The sequence below is a fragment of the Xenopus tropicalis genome, chromosome 8 (genome assembly GCF_000004195.4).
Source record: "Xenopus tropicalis strain Nigerian chromosome 8, UCB_Xtro_10.0, whole genome shotgun sequence".
Lineage (NCBI taxonomy): Eukaryota > Metazoa > Chordata > Amphibia > Anura > Pipidae > Xenopus > Xenopus tropicalis.
This window is the reverse complement of record NC_030684.2, coordinates 95406907-95415140: the sequence shown is the minus strand read 5'-3', so window position 1 is coordinate 95415140 and position 8234 is coordinate 95406907.

Sequence of the window (8234 nt, the reverse complement as noted above, 5' to 3'; positions counted from 1 at the left end):
AAAAGGTGCTGCTATGACTTTTACAGATCAGTGTTACAATTTCCTGTTTAAAATTAAACTGAAATGTAATGTTCCTCTTCACAATAACTGTGCTTCTGTGGTGCTTTAAATGCTATTACTGGACTTTTAAATCATAATTGCTCTGCCAGTAGCTCCCACCATGCCTCAAATTAAAAACACCAGCTATAAAGGTCAGGCATGAGCTCCCAATAGGATACAATAGGATTATGCAATATTTTTGTTTCATTTCCCTGTAATGTTGTTCCCAAACCAAAATCTGCTCGCCTAGTGAAAACAGCTTAGTAATAGGATTATCCATCACTGCACTGCTTCTTATTAGCTTCGCTTTCAAGAGAAATATGCTCTATTTCCAGGATATTACATATAACCCACCCCCCCAAAAAATATTTTTGGTCCACCCACCTATCAAAACCATAATTAAGAACAGGGAAGGTTTATGACTTGTGTAGGAGAATGTAGGTCTTTAGTTGAATGAGTGTACCCATTCATTCAGCAGATATAGGTGCTTTCTACTTACTTTGTAAGTTCCTGTGAACTCACTTGTACTTTCCTCTTGCAAGTCCCATGGAAACCACACACCTCATAGGAAGTGCCCATCATATTTTCCCCTGGACCATCTCTGCTCCTGTGCCCTGATTCTCCTTTTCAAAATGGAACAGGTTTAGGATTCACTTCATGATCTGACTGAATCCCAGCTCTGTTTTCAGGATTTTAATTGGTCAAATTCTTAGGGGCCCATTTACTTACTCACGAACGGGCCGAATGCGTCCGTTTGTGTTTTTTTCGTGATGATCGGTATTTTGGGATTTTTTTCAGAAAATTATCGCGACTTTTTCGTTACCAATACGATTTTTGCGGAAAAACGCGAGTTTTTCGTAGCCATTCCGAAAGTTGCGATTTTTTCGTAGCGTTAAAATTTGCGCAAAAAGTTGCGATTTTTTTCATAGTGTTAAAACTTGCGCAAAACGTTGCGCCTTTTAAGTTTTAACGCTACGAAAAAAGCGCAACTTTTCGCGCAAGTTTTAAAGCTACGAAAAAATCGCAACTTTCGGAATGGCTACGAAAAACTCGCGTTTTTTCGCGCAAATCGTATTGGTAACGAAAAAGTCGCGATAATTTCCGAAAAGTCGTAAAGGCGCCGAAAAAAAATCGCAAAAATACGAAAAAGTCGCAAAACGTTCATTTCCAATCCGAATTTTTTCCATTCGGACTCGGATTCGACCCATAGTAAATGTGCCCCTTAGTGTAAGATTTACTAAAATTTAGATGGGGAAATGCTGAAAGATTAGTTAGTTTGCATTTCAGCACATTTACTAAACTAATTTTTTTTTCCTGACAGCAAAGTGTTTCATGAATAAGCACAATTACCATTGCAGATATAAGTGTAAAATTCATCAGATTACGTTCAGCTGCTAAAAGCCCAGCTGCGGCCAATCCAATTGCACGCAGGGATTAAGGATTTGTATAAATCTGCTCTGTGCTGGAACGAATTGTTCCAGACAGGAAAACAAATTGTTAAATCTATAATGCTCAATATGTTTTTACTGAATGGTAATCCTCATTACTGATCTGCAAACACAGTCAAGCATTAATAAATTGCACCAAAGCATAAAGCTCATTGGCCCCATGTACAGTCCAATAAGCTACTGACATTGTCTTGAGGGGCCAAGTCAGCAGGTAGAATTGGACTATGCATGGCCACCTTTTCTGCACCATGCATCTAAACTGAGACTAATGGCACGTAGGGTATTTCCACTGTTACCCTCTGGTAGAGAACATTGGTCAAACTGCCCCTGTTTGTGTATCACCACTTCCAATTTTAAAGTGCCCCATCTGACGAGTAGTGACAGATGGACCCTGGTGCAGAAATTCTTAATTCAGCATTTTGGCACCCAGATCCACCAGTCACTGCTCTGCATGGCACCCATCATGCAGTTGTATTAGAAATTGTGCCATGTGGGGAGGGGTGTTTTTACCGCCACTGTTCTCTGCCAGAGAGGGCAATCACCCCTTTTGTGTGCATAGATCTATCAATGAAATACTTTGGAAGCCATTTGTATTTGTCATTCAGCTGTATTTAAGAGCTGGAACGGATTGAGTCTCTGCCAGTGAATTAGGTTATATATTGCATTACAAACTACCAAATAAGTCATTGTATAATGAAACCACTTAGAAGTCATAAAAGGCGAATACAGAGGTACTGTAGCAGCTGGATAACGTAGTAATGCTGTTTAGCATTGCTAGGAGAAGACAAAGTGCTTTGAAATGTATTATACGCTATTGTGAAATACATATCTATATATTGCCATATATCTATATTTTTTCCTATTCAATAATCTTTACTTTATATCTGCCCTAGTAAGGCAGGCTATATACATGAATATATATTATTTATTTTTCTTCTAATCAGTTTAGAATATAGAAATTTTGAGCAGTTCACTGTAGTGTAAAGCCCTTGCAGTCATTTAAGGGTAAATGGAACTGGTGTTATTTCATGACATTTTGTGTACTGTACTATCAGATTATCTGATTTTACTGGAATCTTCAAAGCAAAGCATCCATATAATGTATGTATGAAAGAATGAATAAAGTACAGTGAACACACAGCTGTTGTTTCTCATTATTGTTCTAATATATTTAGGATACTGTATTGCCGAGCACTTTGTGAGTTTTCAGTCACATCCTGTTGCCCATTCTCCGATCTCTCCTAATATCCTTATAATAGCCTTATATTTTACAACAGGGGTACGTTATATATTATAATACACAAGAGTCATGTGACCACTAAGCACTGATTATAATTGATGACATATGCAAGCACTGTTTATGTGGATATAATTTACAGGATAGTCATGGCTCTTGTGTATTTTTATATATGTATTTTTTTCTTTCAAATTTTCAAGAATAAACACTATTATTAATTCACTTATACAATAAATGTATGCAATACACAAATATCATGAAAAAAAGGTACGCTGTAACTATAATACACAATAACCTGCCCTGTCCTCAGGCCTGGAATTGTGGCGAGGCACAAAGGCCCAGGCCTAGGGCGGCACAAAGTTAGGGACGGCATGCTGCCCCACCGCACCTAAATTTGCTTGAATATGAAGCAATGGGAACAGCATGCGCAGAAAACTTAAGTGCGTCCTGTCCCCAGTGCTCAGCATGCGCGATCCTGTGGGGGTTGGGAGGGGTGGGTAATGAGAGTGGTCTATGGGCGCCCTCCCGAGAAATCCAGCACTGGCTGTCCTTGAAATCAGCTGAATCTCATGAGTAAGTGAAGCTTGCCTATGGTAGGAAATAACGTATGTTTTTATGGGCTATTTAAGGGAGCATTAATTGAATATAATTCTTGTTGCTGATGTTTCTTTCAGAAGGAATTTAGAACATGCCAGTGAGCGTTCCAACACATAACGTGATTATAGCTAGGCTATATGTCTGCATCAGGATGTTTCATCCCATAATAATCTCAAAATATTCATTATTAATTTTTTTGCTGTCATGGGGGCCTGAGGCACATTATGGTAACAGTGCCACAAAGGCCCAGATCAGAGGCATCATGGAGATGCACACACCCCAGCACACACATCACAAAGACTTGAATGCTTCAGTAGTTTCTTTATGCAAGTGACAAATCAGCAACAGCTAGCATGAAGATATGGAACAGAGAAGAGGTCTTGCTCCATGCACAGGATAAGCTGAATATTCCCCTGATACTCTATGTGATATATGAAATAATGACCCCCACCCACATTGTAAAATATACTATATGGCCAAATATACTGAGACATAGGCCTGTCCAACATTTCATTATGAAAACAAGCTGCTCTTTATCTGAAAGGCTTTAGGTTAGATGTATGATTGTTGGTGGGATTTGCTTCCCCTGGCAACCCCTATTTCTGTTGATCCCACATATGCAGCCAGGATGGAGCCATGGCTTTGTGCAGGTCAGTCATATTCTTCTACTCCAATCTCAACAGACAAATTCTGTAGGGCAACAGTACGTAATATATTAATTATTTCGATACACTTTCATTTTTTTGGTGTTACTGTTCCTTTAAGTTTAACAATCCCAGATTATTAGTCCTCATCCACCAAACATTACAGTTACCATTACACATTCTGACAAGTAGTTTACTCCTGGCATCAACCAATAAGGGGGCACTGCTGCCATGAGGCAAGTTGAGAAATGGAGCATCAAAAAGCTGCTCCTGGTAATTTTAACATATGAAATTCAGATTTGTATATTGGAATTTCAACTCTTCTAGTACAGAAAGCACTATAGTGCTCTCTGCACTAGTGATGCAGCCCCCAGCTTGGCCCTTTCTGCCGCAAAAAATGTAAGAGTGGAGGAGTGGCATCTGCAAGGCTGGCATCTCCTCTGCACTAGAGGCCGAAACACCCGTACTCATCAGTCAGACTGCCAAATGGTGAAGTGCAATTTGTCTCTAGAGATGTGTCTCCAATGGCAACAAACAACTTTTATGCTAGTTCCAATAATGCTTGCCTTTGCTTATGGTGATGTTAGGCTTGCCCCACTGCGTGCCCTTAAAACGACAAAAAATTTGCCATTAGTTAAATAGTTCTTTTTGATGTTGCTTCCAGAGAGTTTGAAAGACATGAGAAGACTAAAGCTGGCCATACACGCACTGATAATATCGTTGAAACCTTGTTTCGTACGATATTCGGTGCGTGTATGGCAAGTTGGCGAGTCGACCGATATCACAGGAGGCTGCTGATATCGGCCGACTCGCCGATCGGGCCAGTTAAAAGATTTTGATCGGGCGCCATAGAAGGCACCTGAGCAAAATCTGCCTTCAGCGCTGAATCGGCAGAAGGAGGTAGAAATCCTATTGTTTCTACCTCCTTATCTGCTGTTTCAGCCCTGAACAGTTTGTGGCTGATGGTCACACGAAAGATCGCAAATCAACACGTGTGTGGCCACCTTAAGATTTAAACTGAGTAATCACAACTTCCAGGTCCTTAAAAGGTGGTTTACAGAAATTAAAAGCCCACTGACAAATCCTTATAAACAAACCCCTCGCATCTATCAGCCAGCTTTGTTAGGCTTCAGGGTAAGGAGCAGATAGTTACAACTGTTGATGAACGAGCTCCATTGACTCGGTAGAACCAGGAAGCACTGCATGTTGGAAAGGGAAAGTGGTTTAATTTTCTTGTTCAATGCAAACATTTCTTACTTAAAATAATAGGCAAATGTATACTCAACACTATTCACCGACCTAATGTTGAAAAAAAGGGGTATATTGCTGCTTTAAGAAAGAAAATCTGTTAGTGACAGAGTGGATTTAAGGCTGTGATCAGACTGCCAGTCAGGTGGATCAAAGGATTATGCATCCCTGAGACACATTTTGGAAACCATACAATTAACCCTACATAGCTTCAATAGTTTGGGGCAGATTTATCCAAATGTGAGTTTAGAGCTTAATTAATACATAAAAACTCACCAACGTTCTAATCATTTCTATGGGATTTTTAGAAGGATATTTATCAAATAGTGAGTTCCAACTTTCCTACCTAATAATACATTCCTGCCAACCTAATAATAAATACATTTGTAAAAATGAATAGAATGTGAATGAGTTTTTATGTACTAAGCTCTAAACTCACAGATAAATCTGCCTCTTTATGTATCTTACATCTTTGTACCATGTACTATAATGTCTAGTTTATAACACAAATGTTTGCTCATGCAGTCATACACAAGCCAGTTTTAGTGCTATCTGACCGATTAAATCATGGTTGGATATTAGTTATTGATGAGGTCTTAAAAGTACAAAGTAGTTTAAAATACTCTCTAGTGGGCCCTATCCTGAAGCAGGCTAGAACTCCTCAAAATTATATTATATTGTTTGATTCAATGTTTTGGTCTGACTTCCTATTTTTTTTTTTTTTTGTATGCCCAGTCCATGTCTGGCCATATCAGTTTCTCCATATGTGTGTGGCTAACAAACGTAGGCATGCTTAGCTATCAAATCTACGGGATTAAGCAGAGCTGTGGGATTAAGTTATCTGAGAATTTGTTCTGTGTAGTTTATCTGTTGATAAACAAATGGATTTATCCCCAGTCTAGTACAGGTATAGGACTTGTTATCCAGAATGCTTGGGACCCGGGTCTTTCCAGATAAGGGATCTTTCCGTAATTTGGATCTCCACACCTTAAGGGCTCTGGCACAAGGGGAGATTAGTCGCCCGCGACAATGGAGATCTAATATCCCCGAAATACGTGGGGCTGAGATTTCCTCTCAAGGCAACTTCCGCGATTTTGGGAAAATTGCGACGCCGCATATGCCATGCCACCGGCGACTTACATTTTCACCGGTGGGATGGCATTTCGGGGACATTAGTCGCCCGCGACAAGGGAGATTTGTCACGGGAGACTAATCTCCCCGTGTGCCAGAGCCCTAAGTCTACTAAAAAAATAATTAAACATCATTTAAACCCAATAGGATTGTTTTGCCTCCAATAAGGATTCATAATATCTTAGTTGGGATCAAGTACAGGTACTGTTTTATTATTACAGAGAAAAAGGGAATCATTTTTAAAAATAGAATTATTTTCTTATAATGGAGTCTATGGGAGATGGCCTTTCCGTAATTCAAAACTTTCCGGATAATGGATTTCTGGATAACGGATTCCATACCTGTAATATGTTTACTAATGCCCAGTACCTACAGTTGCATGACACTGGTATATACTGTATATATATATATATATATATATATATATATATATATATATATATATATATATATAAATAGCTAATTCCCTAGTGCCCACCTTAATTAAGCTGGCCATACACTGAAATATCCACTTGTGATGTTGCCAAACAAACAGATTTTTCCGATTTACCAACCTTTAGGTGGGCTATATCAGACTGATCTGATCATTAGGCCCCGAGGCCAGATGGAGTTGAATCAGCAACTAAAATTTGCTGTGTACGGCCATCTTAAGGCAGGGAGATTAGTAAAGGGCAAGTGGGCTTTTGTTTGAGATTTTGTTAGGATGGCCATACCTCTACCAATAATGTACAAAAAGGTACAATTATTAGTACATATATGGTGCCCTGCCAAGCTTGACTGATACCCATGTACTATGGGTATTGGTTGGTTTGGGAGTCAGGTAGGTTAGAAAATTTCCCCTGTTGATGCACAATGTTGGCCAGTTCACAGTGCATCAGCAGGTCAGAAAAAGATGTAGCTTCTCTTTATTTTTCTTCACTTTCTACTGATCTGACTGGAACAATAGGAGGGCAGCTATATTGTGTGTAGCACCTGGTAGACACTGTGTCCGTTCAGCCCAAGGGCTAATTGGTTGTAATGAGTATGTGTTCGACCAGGGTATATTTATCATGCTGTGTAAAAAGTGGAGTAAAACATTACCAGTGATGTTGCTCATAGCAGCCAATCAGATGCGATGCTTTGATTTTATAACTGTTGAAACCTATTTGCTGGGCAACATCACTGGTAATGTTTCACTTCACTTTTACACAGCATGATAAATATACCCCTTAGTATGTAAAATAAATAATCCAAGAGAAAAAATCTTGATCATCCTGAGGTGCAGCAACACCTGTAATGGAGCCCCTCCCTAATGCATCTTGGTGTTACTGCTGCCATTTGTTAGGCAAAGCCTTTCAATACTATGAAATACTCAGGTTTCATCTTATATGGAGTAATTCGAGAAGTGCATAGTAGTTTTGGGAAGGTCCTCTTAAATATGAGACAACTACCCATGGTCCCATTACTTGTTAAAATTCCTGCTTTGTGGCTTACTTATCTTGTAAATATCTTTGAAAGTGGAAAATGCAGTGAGTTCTGCATTGTCCAAATTGACAGATTTTTAATTTCACACGAGAAGCAAATCGCAGTTTTCCCCTCGGCACAAGTGCTTGCTATTTAAGTGAACCTTTGTACCTTTTTGCCCTGTAGCACAGGGTAACATAAATGACCCCTTAAGTAGACCCGGAATATATCATAGATATAAGACATATGTAAGAGGAAAAACAAGCCCCTTGCTCTCCGTGTGTTGGGGTATAGGGGTGGGACTTCTGAAGTCTGATTACTGAATAACATACTAAAAGTTAACTCACAAGTGCATTAAGCTACTAAGACATGTCTTTCCCTTTTTTGCAATATATTCAACTGGCCAACTATATCATCCCTTGTCTGGCCAGTCCTACACTTTTCAGC